The 15,683-nt window shown below is 45.4% G+C and overlaps 1 protein-coding gene across 20 annotated transcripts in view; it reads right to left on the bottom strand.

The window, feature by feature from the left end:
• Svil (supervillin) overlaps positions 1 to 15,683 on the bottom strand; it is a 202,556-nt gene that overhangs the window by 124,381 nt on the left and 62,492 nt on the right. The window lies entirely within an intron of this gene.

Here is a 15,683-nt window from a genome sequence, read left to right as displayed (position 1 = left end):
TTGTCAAGCCAATTTTAAATCCACTTCCAGATGACAATTACACAAAAGTTTCCAGCACAACTTGGCATCCAATTTGAGCGGCAATCCGCATCTTATGTTCTCTCTCACATGTTTAGTGTTTCCCTCATCTTTAGGTTTATTTTATTCTGTTTAAGTGCCTCTGGCATTGTGTGTGCAGTGTGTGCCTGTGTATACACAGATATGCATGTCCATTTGTATACATTTGAGGCCAGTGGAGGACATTGGATGCCTTGATGGCTCTGGACCTTCTGCCATGAAGCAGATGGGTTCTCTCACTAAACCTGAAGCTTATTCTATTTCAGACTGGTTGCCTACCTAGTGAACTCCCTGGATCGGCCTGTCTCCATCCTCTTAACATTGAGGGTAGAGGACCCACAAAAGCCACACTATCACATTAAGCTCTGAAGATTCTGGGGTCCTCTGCATGGCAAGTGCTCTTCTCCACTGAGCTATCTCCCAACTCTGACTGTATTGGACTTTGTTTGTTTACTGTGTTTTTGAGACAGGCTCTTGCTAAATAGCCAAGGCTAGCTTAGAACTCACTATGTAACCCAGGCTGGCTTAAACTCACAAACTTCCTGCCTCAGGCTCTTGAATGCTGGGATTAGAGATGTACACAAATATGCTCATCTTGCTTTACATATTTATACGAGTAGTTTTAAGTTTGTTCTGCAGCCAAGCAGAGTCAAAATAAATAAAAACTTCTGAAAAGAATATGTCAACTATGAGGAAAACGGGAAAAGAATGTTGGATCACTGCTGCCACAACAGTTTTGTTTTCCTAACACAAGATCCAATATGTCTGGGTAGACACCCAGCCGCCATGAGCCAGAGCTGCTACTGGAGGCCCCACAGTCTCTAGCTGATGGATCTGGAGTCAGGCAGGCTGAGCCCGCAGTCTCTTCTTTATCCTTTCTGACTTTGATTATCTAGGTCCCAATGAATTCTAATCATACAATTCATTTAAACAAGGTCCTCAAGTTTTGGAACTCAGAAAATGTTCACCAGACCCAGAATCCCACAAAATATCATAAGAAAATGTAAAACTCAAGTGAGTTAAAGTTAGTGCTAAGAAGTGAATTTTACTATACTCAGGTGCTGCCAGTGTCTTTGCTAAGTGACCATTTTTCACATGCTGTCCCTTTAACAGTGATGATTATTACCGAATAACTGAACATCAGCTAGGCTTGGTGGCGCACACCTTTGATCCCAGCACTCAGGATGCAGAGGCAGGTGGATTTCTGAGTTCAAGACCAGCCTGGTCTACAGAGTGAGTTCCAAGACAACCAGGGCTACACAAAGAAATTCTGTTCAAAAATATGTAAACTGTCTATCCATTTTATTATAAATTCTAATCTATCATCGGATAATGCAAGGATCATCATTGCTAAGGAAAATGCATTCTATGATATGACTTTATAACAAGAATGAACATTAAATTAAAATACAACTTGCCATCATTCCAAAAAGGAAAAATATTAAGATATAAACCAGTGATAAGACCACAAAACATTAATGAAAAACATCCAAGATGATTTCAACATATCAGTAGACATGGACTATGTTCATGGATTGAGGAAGTCAGTATAATAAAGATATCAATACCAAACTGGTCGGTAGCATTACATAATTCTTTTTTTAAAAGATTTATTTATTTACTTATTTATTATATGTAAGTACACTATAGCTGTCTTCAGACACTCCAGAAGAGGGTGTCAGAACTCATTAAGAATGGTTGTGAGCCACCATGTGGTTGCTGGGAATTGAACTCAGGACCTTCAGAAGAGCAGTCAGTGCTCTTAACCTCTGAGACATTTCTCCAGCCCGCATTACATAATTCTTATCAAAAACACAAAACAGCCAGGCGGTGGTGGCACACGCCTTTAATCCCAGCACTTGGGAGGCAGAGGCAGGCGGATTTCTGAGTTCGAGGCCAGCCTGGTCCACAGACTGAGTTCCACCAGTGAGCCAAGGTGACACAGAGAAACCATTTCTTCAAAACAAAACAAAGCAAAGCAAAACAAAACAATTTTGAGCTTATTCTAAAATTTGTTAAAAAATCATGAAAAAGAAAAATATGGAAGAATTGGCTCACCCCATGTTAAGGACAACTGCATAGCTATGACCATCAAGATGTTGAGCTATTGATGAAAAGGCGGGCCTCCATATACATAGATCTATGGTTGTCCTGGACAGTGCTATGGTCAGCTCAATACAAGCAAGAGTCTCCTGGGAAGACGGACTTTAAATTCATATCAGACTGGCTGTGACCACACTGGTGGGGAACTGATCATTGATTGATGTGCAAGGTCCCAGTCAACAGTGCCCAGTGCCCTGGACTATCTGCATGTAAGAAAGCTGGCTGAGCACGAGCCAGAGAGAGCAGGCCAGTAGGTGACCTTCCTCCACAGTTTCTGCTTCAGTTTTTCAAGTAATTTCCCCCAGTGTTAAATTGTAACCTGGAAGTGTATGCCAAATAAAACATTTTCTCCCCAAGTTACCTTCAGTCATGATGTTTAATACAGCAATAGAAGGGCAAACTAGACACTGGTGCAGAATAAGGAGCTCGGTAACAGGCCCACAGCAAATATGGCCAGCCTAGAGCAGCTGCACAGCAACAAACAAAAACTAAAAAATAAAATCATCATTGTAGTATAACCAGACCATCAAATAGTACTAGATAGTATAAAATAACCAATTATTGGCACAATAACCAAGAACTGACCTGGAAAAATATTCCAAGAACCAAGCTGAGCAAAAGAAAGCCAATCTTAGACTATTAATGTGTAATCTCATTTGCATGACTTTCCATAGTGACAATGTTGTGTAAACAGAGAGCAGACAGTGAGGACCGCAGGGTAAGGATGCAGTGAGGACCACAGGGTAAGGATGCAGTAAGCAGGCAGTGAGGACCACAGGGTAAGGACGCAGTGAGGACCACAGGGTAAGGACGCAGTGAGGACCACAGGGTAAGGACGCAGTGAGGACCACAGGGTAAGAATGCAGTAAGCAGGCAGTGAGGACCACAGGGTAAGGATGCAGTGAGGACCACAGGGTAAGGATGCAGTAAGCAGGCAGTGAGGACCACAGGGTAAGGATGCAGTGAGGACCACAGGGTAAGGATGCGGTAAGCAGGCTACAGAGAGAACTAGGAGGATCCTTGTTACATGACTTTCCATTCATTTACTGATTTTGCCAATGGCAAGTGTCGTAGCCGCAACCCTGTTCCATAATTTGCAGGGTGTTCCCACCAGAACACTGAGTGATGAGTTATCATCTCTTTACATGGCATTCCCATTAGGGGACACTGTCTGAGCAGACATAATATCTGTATATGACATTCCCACTGGAAGATACTGGCTGAAGAGACATGACCTCTTTGTATCAATTCTTTTTTATGTTGTTTACTCTATGTATATGTACATATCTGTGTGCATATATATATGTGTGCATGAGTGCACACAGATGTCAGAGAAGGATTTTAGGTGCCCTCCCCTATCATTCTCTACTTTACTCTCTTGAGGTAGGGTCTCTCACTGAAACTAAAGCTTACTGTTTTTGGTTGGTTGGTTGGCTTTTTTTTTTTTTGTCTAGGCTAGCAGTTAACAAACTGCAGTAATCCTCTTGTCTCCTCCCTCAATCTTGGGGTTGCATGTTGGGGTTAGTTTTGTGCACTCTGTATTCAGAAGCTGAGTTCTGTGTCCTGGTCCAGACTGCAACCTGATCTTGGGGCACTGCACAACCCTTTGTACTGTAAAGAATGCTCCCCAGTAATCCTCGATTGGTCAATAAATGGCTGGGGCTTATAACTGGCAGGGGAGAAGAAGGTGGGACTTGGAATCTAGTAATTGGTCTAGAGAGACCACAAGAAGGAAGGGAAGACAATGGAGGAGAGAGGTTGCCAGAGAGCAAGTGGCCAAGAGAAGCTGGTCCTGAGGCCACACTTGAAACAGAACAAGCCAGGCGAGGAACTCAAACTGCAAGCAACACAGGGCCTGCGGTTTGGATATAGGTTAGAACAGCTCAGCACTTGTCTAGTCCAGGCTTACAGCTTGTGTGTGAATTTACAGTGTTTCTGTGTCTTTACTTGGGAATTAGACAACAAATGTGGGGCAGACACCCCTACAGATATCAAGGGGTGTGAGAGGCATAGCAACCACCAGATAATTAATATTGCATTAGTTACGGGTGAATGCGTCTTGCTTTTCATATGGATGTTGGGAACCACGCATGTGTTCTCCCACTTATGCAACAAGCCCTTTAGCCACCGAGTCATCTCTCCAGCCTCCCAGGATGTCACCCAGGAACAGGAATCTCAAGACAAATAATGTCACATGCATCTGCTCTGATTGTGGAAATTGATCCTGTTTTCCCAAATGACCACCTTTCAACCCTGCATCTTGGTCACTCAAACCAGGAGGCAGGTCCACCTCAACTGCAGAATCTTGCTGTGTGACCTTGGGCTTCTTGTCTATTTCCTCTCAGAGTCCATCAGGACTGTTATAGGTGCCTCCTAAGCTCTTCTCTTCCTCAAAGCCACCCCTCACACCATCCAGCCTGCTGCTTTCAGACTGGCCTTCAAGAGCTGCTCTGCAGGCCCTGGCTTTCCTCCTAGCTTTGGTTTTCAGAGTGGACCTGGGAGGAACTGCAGCTACTGGTGGGGGGGGGGGGGGGGGAGTGCAGGAGGGTAACAGCTATTCTTCACCTTGGCTGCCAAGCTTTAACATTAAATTGTCTAAAGAAAATGTCTATTCATAGTCTTTTATAAATACTTGAGAAATTACACTTAGCCTAGAGGTGATCTCATTACAGACAGAGAACTTGTCTGTCCTTAGAGCACTAGGAGGAATTTCGCAGGTGTCGCCCAGCACAGTCCTATTGGCAGAAAACAAAAGTGAGCAAACGCGTCTGTCTCCTGGGCACTCACACGAACCCTCACACCTCCTCAGCCACACAGGCCACATTGCTGTAGTAAGGCGTTCTTGTCTCCAGTGACTGCCTTTCCCTCATCCTCACTACCCTTAAAATTCCACTAAAGTCTTTCCTGGTCCTGAAAGAGCAGGGGGGACCCATGATCTTTTTTATCTGAAAAATGGGAGTCAGCAGCCACTCCATACACATAATAAATGCTTACGATATGAAACTCTAACACCAGTATCAAAAGCACTTGAGGGTAGACTCATTGACTGATTCATTCATTCATTCATTCATTCATCCTTCCCTCCCTCCCTTCCTCCTACCCTTTCTCCCTCTGCTCCCTGCTGCTCCTTTTCTTTGCTTTCTTTTGTTTAATACATGTGTGTAGATGTGTATGTTTGTGTATGCACACATGTGGGGTGTGCAGAAGTCGACCTCGGGCATCATCCTTTATGCGGTGTCTGTTATCTAGCTTGGTTTTTTAATTGGGATCCAGGACTGCTGATAGATTCAGCTGTCTGGCCAGGGAGCCCAGGGATGTTCTTGGTTCCCCCTTCCCATCTCTGGCCAGGGAGCCCAGGGTTGCTCTTGGTTCCCCCTTCCCATCTCTGGCCAGGGAGCCCAGGGTTGCTCTTGGTTCCTCCTTCCCATCTCTGGCCAGGGAGCCCAGGGATGCTCTTGATTCCCCCTTCCCATCTCTGGCACTTTAGCTGTATGCTACTTGACCCAGCCTCTTTATCTGAGTTCTGGGGATAGCACATTTCCAAGTCCCTAGATGTCTTAATGCAGCTACAAGATTTTCTGCTTCTTCTCAGGATCACCAACCAACGCATAATTCAGAAAACCAACTAGGTAGGGCTGCCCAAGTGATTCTGGGTAGCAGATTTGGTCTCATTATGTCCCTTCTTGTTCTAAAACAACAGTGACATCAGAGCCTGACCAGGATAGGTAATACAAGGCCACAATCCTCTAAGGCTTCTGCCTTCACAATACTCTAAAAGTCCTGCTTTCTAACAGCAATGTACTTGAGCAGTTACTGGAAATCTTTTTAAGGATGCTCATTTCCAGGAGATGAAAGGCTACATGGCCAGGACCTGTGTAGTATCCTGATTCCTGCTGTGGCAGGACAAGACTTGGATTCATTCATTGTTTCAAAGAGCTTAGGCTTCTAACAGGAACATGCATGGTCTCCTATCATCTACATCAATGTATCAGTGTGGGTCTAACTCTGTGGTAATCTATACCATAGCCATTCAGCTGTATTTACAAGACAAATGTCTTCAATAATAATGGTTTCCAGTTAATCCGTTGTTTTGTCGGTCATTCAGACAGTCTGCGGAGTCTATCTGTCTGTGCTCTCTTTCTGAAAGCATCTGGCAAACTTAACTGGCTGCAGATGAAGACCTTTTGAGCTCCAGGGTCATTTGTAAGTCAGTGGGTTGGACAAATGACACAGCTGATTCTCCCAAGTGGCTATTACAGAGCAATGGCTGTGCCACAAGGCTCGACCCAGACAGTGCTGGCCTCATAATCAAAATGAAACAGGAGTTTGCCAGGGGTGAGCCTGGCCCAGACTCCAGGGACACAGCCTGGCTTTCAGCTGGACCAACTTCGCATTCCTGGACACCAGAGTAAGAGTCCTACAAGTAACCAGAGATGCACAAAGTGTGACATGCTCTAGTTGGGTTGTTAGATATCTAAAAATAGGGACTTTCTGTCTCTCAGGAGCAGTGGACATGGTATGGCAGAACCTCAGAGCCTCTTCTCAAGTGAGGCAAAGCTGATGGACAGATCCAAATGAGTGAGGATTTCCTGCACTAGCAAAGATTTGTCAGGCCTTCTCCTTTCTACATAGCTACCAACATCACCAGGCACAGCACTGTCATATTTCCCTTGCTAGGCCTACACTCCAGCAGGAAATGACCCATCACTGAGTGAAGAGCACAATGAATCTATGTTTCTCCCAAGGACTGCCAGAAAAGGGGAAGCACTTGTGCTATTGCCCAGTGTGGTGGTTTGTATATGCTCAGCCCAGGGAGTGGCACTATTAGAGGGCATGGCCCTGTTGGAGTAGGTGCCGCCTTGTTAGAATAGGTGTGTCACTGTGGGTGTGGGCTTTAAGATTCTCATCCTAGCTGCCTGGAAGCCAGTATTCTGCTAACAGCCTTCAGATGAAGATGTAGAACTCTCAGCTCTGCCTGCACCATGTCTGCCTGGACAACGCCATGCTCCTGCCTTAGTGATAATGGACTGAACCTCTGAACCTGTAAGCCAGCCCCCATTAAAATGTTGTCCTTATAAGAGTTGCTTTGGTCATGGTGTCTGTTCACAGCAGTAAGACCCAAACTAAGACACCCAGAATATCAGAAGCCTTATGTATACGGAATACAGGGGGACTTAGATGGCCTTTAAGGAGCATTCTCTCAGAGATGTGCACCACCCAGCTGGTAGCACACATTCTGCAACCTGAGAGGATCCTAGCTTTACCCTGTTTAGAACATGTGATGGGTGCATCATGGCAATCCAAAAGCCCAATAAACCTACAATGAGGGCAACCAACAGTATGGTTAAGCCCATGGAGCTAGACCCTCAATGATATAATAATTCCACAGCACTTGACATTCTGTGGTACAGTCATTCTACAGCACTATTCTCACCACAATGAAGTCATTCCACAGCTGGACCATGCATGGCATAGTCATTCCACATTGCTGGACTCTCCATAGTGCAATCATTCGATAGCACTGGACAATCTACACTACTCTTGTTCTACAGCATGACACCTTGCTCAGTATATCCATTCTATAACACTTGAACCTGTGTGGTAGTCATCCAACAACACTAAACACTCATAACATTGGACTGTACATGCTAGAGTCACTCAGTAACACTGGACATTCAATGGTATAATAATTCTATAGCAAGGAACCCTGCCACAAAAGTTATTGTACAACACTTTACATACAATGGAACAGTGATTCTAGAGCATAGTACCACCCACAGTACTGCAAGCTTATGCCCCTGAATCCTCCGCAGTTCAGTCATTCATTCTACAGCACTGGACACTCTAAAGTACAGCCATCACAAAGTGACAGACACTCCACAGGACAAACATTCTATATATACATATAGCACAACAGTTCTACAGTACTAGATGTTACATGGTACAACCATCCTACAGTGCTTGATCTAGAACAGTAAAGTCATTCTAGCACTGAACCATGCACAGTAGAGTCATTCTACACGGCTGGACCATTGACAATACAGAGGTGGACACTCCAAGGTGCAGTCATTCTAAGGCACTGAACACTGTATATTACACTTATCCTATAGCAATGGACCCTTCATAATATAGTCATTCTATAGTATAGAGTACAGGGACTTACAGCAGAGGACCCTTCACAGTACTGGACCACACACAGTACAGCCATTCTTCACTGCTGGACTTTTGACAATAAGGTCATTATATAGAAGGAGGCCTTCCTCAGTACCGTCATTCTACAGAGATGGATGTTCCACAGCCCAGTTAATTTAAAGAACTGCACCTCCATGTTCCAGTCATCTATAGCACTGTGCACTCTGCAGTACAGTAACTCTAGAACACTGGATTTTATAAGGTGTTATTATTCTATCATGTTGGACTTCATGGTTAACAGTGCTGGACCCTCCACTGTGCAGTCATTCTACAGGATTAAACCCTCCACTGTGCAGTCATTCTACAGGACTGGACCCTCCACTGTGCAGTCATTCTACAGGACTGGACCCTCCACTGTGCAGTCATTCTACAGGACTGGACCCTCCACTGTGCAGTCATTCAGCAGAGCAGAACCTGTAGCAATGCTGCTATTTTACATATTTGGACCTTCCACAGTATCATCATTCTACAAATCTGGACTCACACAACATAATCATTCTACAATCCTGAATTCTCAACTCTACAATCATTTTACAAAGCGAGATCCTGCACAGTATGTTCTTTTTCCTGAGTAGATCCTTCATGATACATTCATTCTAAATTGCTAGATACTCCATGATATAGTCATTCTGCATCCTTGGACCACTAAAGACATAATCATTCTAAAATGCTACACCCTCCATTAAATAGCCATCCTATAATCCTAGACACTCCACATTACAATCATTTTACAGCAGTGGACATTCTGTAATACAGTAATTCTGCACTGGTCAATTTTCTATGATAGTGCCGAACCCTCTATTTCACAGTAATCCTACAGCACTGGACACTCTATAGAACAGTAATTCTATATCACTGGATGCTCCATAGTACAGTAATCCTATAGTGCTGGATCCTCCCCAGTTCATTCATTCTGCAGAGCTGGACTGTCTACTGTAAAGCCATTCTAGGACTCTGTACTCACTGTGATATAGTAATGCCACAGCTTGGACTTTCTGCCGTACAACCATTCTATACCATAACTGGAGTCACCATTGTATACTCATTCTACAGCACTGGACTCATCACAACATAGTAATCATACAGTGATGGACATTCCATGGCTCAGTAATCCCACAGTGAAGGACATTACACACTATGGTCATTCTATCACACTGATTCCCTCCACACCACAATAATCCTACTGGACTCTCCACTGTACAGTTACTACACCACTGGACCATCTACTGCACACTTACTACAGCACTGGACCCTTCACTGTACAGTCTACTACACCACTGGACCCTCCACTGCACACTCATTCTATGGCACTGGCCCCTCTACTGCATACTCATTCTATGGCACTGAACACTCTATTGCACTGAGCCCTCCGCTGCACACTCATTCTATGGCACTGTTCTGTTACACCTCGCGTGTGCCTGTGGCTTCAACTTAGCATTAGGAACATAGGTCCCCAACAGTACAAGTTGAGGAACAATAAGCAATGGGAAGACATAGAAGGCAGCTGAGAAAGTTTAGTTTCTCCAAACACACATTTCAGTCTCTTAGAGTTCTCAGTTCCTGGCTGTTATGGAAGATTGGACTTGTGTCCAGGCACTGAACATCACTGGCCTGGACGAAGTCTCTGTCTGAGGCTGCATTCAGTTCTACAAGAGCCAAAACTCATTTCCCAGAGTAAGTACTATCTCAAATTTCCCAAAGCAGGCAGAACTACAACAGCTTCCAGGGGAGGTGGTGAGGGACAGGAGGTGCCCAAGAAAGAAGGGGGCACAAGAGAGATGGAATCCATGAGTCAAGTGGGAAGAAAGGAGACTCAATACACAGGGGAGAAGACAAGAACAAGACACACTTCATCTTCCTTCTTCCAAAGATCTGGTATAGCAGATCATCCCTTCAAAGATCTGGAGTTACTAGCTGAGTCCTCCTGAGACCAAGTGAATTATTCTTGACTATACACAAAGAACAAAGGATTAGCTGAAAATCACACAGGGCCCGTGTTGTGGTAGAAGAGAAAGGCCCATTGTGTGGGAGGAAAGAATAAATGCACGTGCATGACTGTAGTTCCTCCTGAGCTCCCCCCTAGGATGCTCCTCTCACCCATGCAACTGCTCATGGCCCCACCAAGGCACAGGCTCATGAAGCATAACATATGTGAGGGCAGACATATCTGTCCACTTTGTGGCCTGTTGTTTGTCTTCAGGACCTAGAACAGTACCTAGCAGATAGGCCCAATAAATGGTTGCTTAAAGACTATAATAGTATAAGTCCTAGGACTGGGGAGATACCATTGTTGGTAAACTGCTTGAGGATTTGTGTTTGATTTCCCAGTACCCACATAAAGCCAGACACAGCTTGTAACCCCACAACTAGAGAGGCAGAGACAGAAGGACCACTGGGCTCATTGGCCAGTCAGTCTAGCATAATTTGTGAGCACCGGTTTCAGTGAGAGTTATTATTTCAAAAACTAAAGTAGAGAGTGATGAGTGACTGAGGAAAATGCACACACACACACACACACACACACACACACAAAGAGAGAGAGAGAGAAAGAGAGAGAGCATCATATATAAATACATGTCACATAGAAAAACTCTCAGTATTTAAAGGCAGATCTGTCCCTCAGGGTGCCCTTTCTTACTCCAGGCTGGCTCTGGGCAGATGATCCCACATGCCTAAACCAGTCAGCCTCCTTCCAAAGTGCCTGGTTGGGGAAGAATTCTCTCATTCAACAGTCTGATGTCAACATGAAGCTCCTTGGCTTTCACCAAGCATTCTTATCCTACAGGCTTGGCAAAGCTTAAGCAAATCCACCTCATGGGGACCATACTCACAGAGGCACAGCAACCTTCGAGGACAGCTATCTGATGTGGTGAACCCTTCGGGGGGGGGGGGGGGTGGTTTGGGGGAACTGCCTAATGTGTTCAGACCATGGCCAAGCAGGGAAGTTTACTCTTTTCTCCCCAGAAACACCAGACTGTTTCCTGTACCAGTGAGTATTAATTGAAATTCCTAGTGGGCCATCCAGGATATGAAAAGTACAGTAATCTAATCTTGTAGAGGAAGAAGTACAAATCATAGTTACATGGTCTGACATAGAGAGAAGTGACTAATGCCAGGCCACCTCAAGGTTAGGGCCCGTGGGGAGCACTCCCGGAGAGCCACAGGCCAGACAGAGGGACCCAGCACAAGGCATTCTGCTTCTCTCTCTTGGGCTGGGGGTGGGGCTGGGGAGGTCTTTTTTCCTTAGGACACAAGCAGAAGACTTTTCACACCAGGCACAGCTGCATGGCCGCAGGAGCAGGGGAACTGTTTAGCTTCCTCTGACCCGGGGTGCTGCCTCTAGGCCCTAAAGTTACTTTACTAGGGACGGCAAATTCTGTGGACTCATGTTGTCTAGCAAAATGACCCAGAAACCCCAATCCTCTGCAGGGAGGACCACAGCCTGCGCAGAGCCCAATCAAACATTGGAGAGCACTCTGCATCCTGCCTGCCCAGCAACAGCACAGCTCTGAGGAAGTGCTGGCTCTTCCCTGAAGCAGCACCCTGTCTCCCATCTCCAAGGAGCCACAGCCCAAGAGCCCTGAGAAAGTTGGTCAGGATGCCTGCAGCCTGAAACCAGCACTCTGCCTTTTTTTTTCTTTTTCTTTTTCTTTTTTTTTTTTTTTTGCACAGCTGTGTTCAATTTTCTGTCCTTGGGGTTTTAAAGGAACATTTATTCCAGGGCCAGGATTCTCAAGTTTTATGGTTATACAACTCCCTCCCAGGGCCAAAGAATGTTTGAAAACTCTTAAGCCCAGCGATGAGAATTAGTGAAACAATCCGAAGAAATAGAAATGAGAAACACTAAGGCCCACTCCAATTTAGAGTCAACCTCTTACTTTACTTCAGGGCACATCCTGCTTGCCCTTCGAAGCTTGTGCGGCCTATGTTATATGCAGTTATAGTAGGGTGTGTACGTGTTCCCAGTGTGTGCATGTGGGAGATGGAGAAAGAGAGGCTGCATATGCAGGAGAGCCTTGCAGAAGTGCAAACCAGCCTGACAGCCATCCATGGTGCCTTCTTCCTGTTCCATTTATTGTATATGAGGCCTAGAGATTAATTGATTTAATAAAAGATTTTGAACGAAAGGGATTCCTTTAGAAACTATATTCTGTTTTATTTTACCTGTTTGATACCTTTGGTGTTTGTGGCAGCTGACAGCAGAGGAAGGAAAAATGGGGGACGGGACAGAGGTAAGAAAGGGAGTGAAGGGTGGGAGGGAAAGAAAGAGAAATAGAAAGGAGGGAGGGAGAGAAAGCAAAGGGAGGGAAGGAGGGAGGAAAGAAAAGAAGGAGGGAGGGGTAGAGGGAGGGAGGAGAGAATGGATTCAGGAGGGAAGGCAGACATACAATTTTACTTAAGAATTTCAGTGGCATGTTTAATTGACTGTCCAGAAACCAATTTCATCATCAATATCTAGGTGTCCTTGACAGATATAAGAAAGAGTTAATACCAGAAGACTTCCCCCAGACCATGGAAAGTCAAGCATCCTTTAAACACAGCTCATGGCCCTGCCTGGGACAGCCCTAGTTCCCTCACCTGTCCTCTTCTGCTGCCTTCTCATTACCAGCTCACCTCCACTCGGCCATCTGTCCACACAGGTGTGAGCACATTCCTTCCCTCTACCCTCAAGTCTCCCACAGTCTTAAGGCCTTCACACAAGCATCTGAGCAAGGCAAGGTCCCAAGGCTTATGACAGCACACACCACCCACATTAGAGGCCTGGCTACTACCCAAGACAAATAAGTTGTCTCTGAGAAACAAAGCAATTTGCACAAATCCACCCAGAGCGGATGGAATCAGAACTCCTTCATCAAGGCAGCTGTGTGTCAGCACCTGCTACCCACAGCAGCTCCGAAAAGAACCAGACTAAGACACTGACCTGGGCTGGCCCTGGCCATGCTGAGGCCTGCCGCAGCCTGGAGCCAAGGCTTAGTCCCCAGAAGAGCCTCCCAGCCCTTCCTCTCAGCAGTACTTTCCCTTCCATTTTACAGATCAAGGAATTGAAAGTCTTCCTTAGCACACAGCCCCAAACTATCGATCAAAGGTCAACCAATTCCTCCCAGATAACCACTCCACGCTCCTGTGGCTGGAAGTTCATAGATGTTAAAGTCCTAAAGGAACTAAAAAAAAAAAAAATTTAAAAGGCAAAACAACAACAGAACACACCCAAGATTTAAAGTCAGAGCTTCTTCAAAGACAGTGGCATAATGGCTCATCGAGTAGTACACAAGATCAATTATACTGTGAAACTTTATCTGTGTGGGTGCCCACACATCTGTATGGGCATCTGTGTGCCATGATGTGCATGTGAGGTCTAAGGGCAGCATGTGGAAGTCAGTTCTCTCCTTCTACCATGTATGTCCAAGGCTGGACGGTAGGCTCCTTAACCTATTGAGCCATCTGGTCAACCCTCATTTTCTCACAATAATACATTTTAAAACCCTGAGAACCTGTGTTCTAGGATAAATTAGGATACCTATTCTGGAATAGCCACATTTTAAAGAAAGTAACACTGGAAACATTTTTTTTCTTAAAACTCCCAATATATATACTGCCAATGTGTATAAGAAATACAGCAAAGCAACTCCCAGATCACAAGTCAAAAATAAACAAGCCGGGCAGTGGTGGTGCACGCCTTTAATCCCAGCACTTGAGAGGCAGAGGCAGGCGGATTTCTGAGTTCGAGGCCAGCCTGGTCTACAGAGTGAGTTCCAGGACAGCCAAGGCTACACAGAGAAACCCTGTCTCGAAAAACCAAAAAAAATAATAAATAAATAAATAAACAAACAAACCACACACACACACAGCCCCTTACGACAGGAGGTTTTAACTGAGGCTAGTAAAAAGAGAGCATTCGCTTGTGCTGTGCCAACTCAATCGGAGAAAAGAAGAATTTGAAATGTTTACTGTTTGTGATAGATTGTCCATACTCCAAACAAGAACAATAAGAAAAGGAAGAACTTTTAGCTAATGGCACTATATAACTTTAAAAATCTGACTAGAATTTGGTAACAAAGCTATAAAGCAAGTTCCAGGCCAGCTAGGAATAGATAGTAAGAAAACAAACAGAAAACTCTGGCTCAACAAAGAATGTGTACACATCTGCACATACACACATGCATGTGCGAGAGCGTGCATGCGCGCGCACGTGCGCACACACACACTCACACACACATGCACACACACGCGCACGCGCACACACACACACGCATGCATGCGCGCACACACACACATGCACACACATGCACACTCACACACACGCACACACATGCACACGCACACACATGCACACACATGCGCACACACACACATGCGCACACACATGCACACTCTCACACACACACGCACACACACATGCACACACACACGCGCATACACATGCACATGCGCACACACACATGCACACACACGCGCACACGCACAAGCACACACATCTTGTAGGAAGAAAAACAAATACTACTTAGCTCATCCAACTGAGCACCTGCATTCTTTGGCTCAAACCGCAACATTTGCTCAAAACTTATTGAAAGAGCTTTCCAGTCTGATGAGCAGCTGACCTCAAGGAACAGCTTCCCAATAGGAGGGAAGACTGGGCTGCCACTTGAAGGAATGTGTGTCTCAAAAAGCAATTTCCAATCATCTGAATTATTAAAGCATCGAGGGAGTGATGGGGTTTTGCTAATGGAGGTGGCAAGGGCTACAATCAACATCTTTTGAGAGTCAGTCTCTCTCTCTTTCTCTCTCCCTTCTCTCTTTCTCTCTCCCTTCTCTCTCTCCTTTTCTCTCTCTCTTTCTCTCTCTTCCTCCCTCCCTCCCTCTCTCCCTCCCCTTTCACCTTCTCTTTCTCTCTCTCTTTTTCTCTCTGTGTGTGTCCTCTACCTTGGACCTGCTATGATCTATGATTACAGTGATCCATACTCTTGTCTTAGTGAACAGAACACAGCAAGGTATTGCTATCAAAACCCTACTGCTCCTAAGAGCACAGTGTCTTCCTTCTGTCCTCCCAATCACAGTAACAAATCGCCTGGTGGTACCCTATTGATCAAGCTCATGGTTAGCACATGCCCAGGGTTTGGGTCCAATCCCTAGCACAATACAAAAACTAAACAACAAACACAGCTAAAATCACTAGGAAAAAAAAGCCCAGCACGGCGGCCTCCCTGAGACCTGGCCAGTGCTTGTCCAGGTTCTTCTGTGGAGCCCAGCACGGCGGCCTCCCTGAGACCTGGCCAGTGCTTGTCCAGGTTCTTCTGTGGAGCCCAGCATGGCGGGGCCTCCCTGAGGCCTGG

This window comes from Mastomys coucha, unplaced genomic scaffold, assembly GCF_008632895.1.
Source record: "Mastomys coucha isolate ucsf_1 unplaced genomic scaffold, UCSF_Mcou_1 pScaffold13, whole genome shotgun sequence".
NCBI classification, from domain to species: Eukaryota; Metazoa; Chordata; class Mammalia; order Rodentia; family Muridae; genus Mastomys; species Mastomys coucha.
The sequence above is the reverse complement of the archived record's forward strand: the minus strand, read 5'-3'. Positions and strand labels throughout refer to the sequence as shown.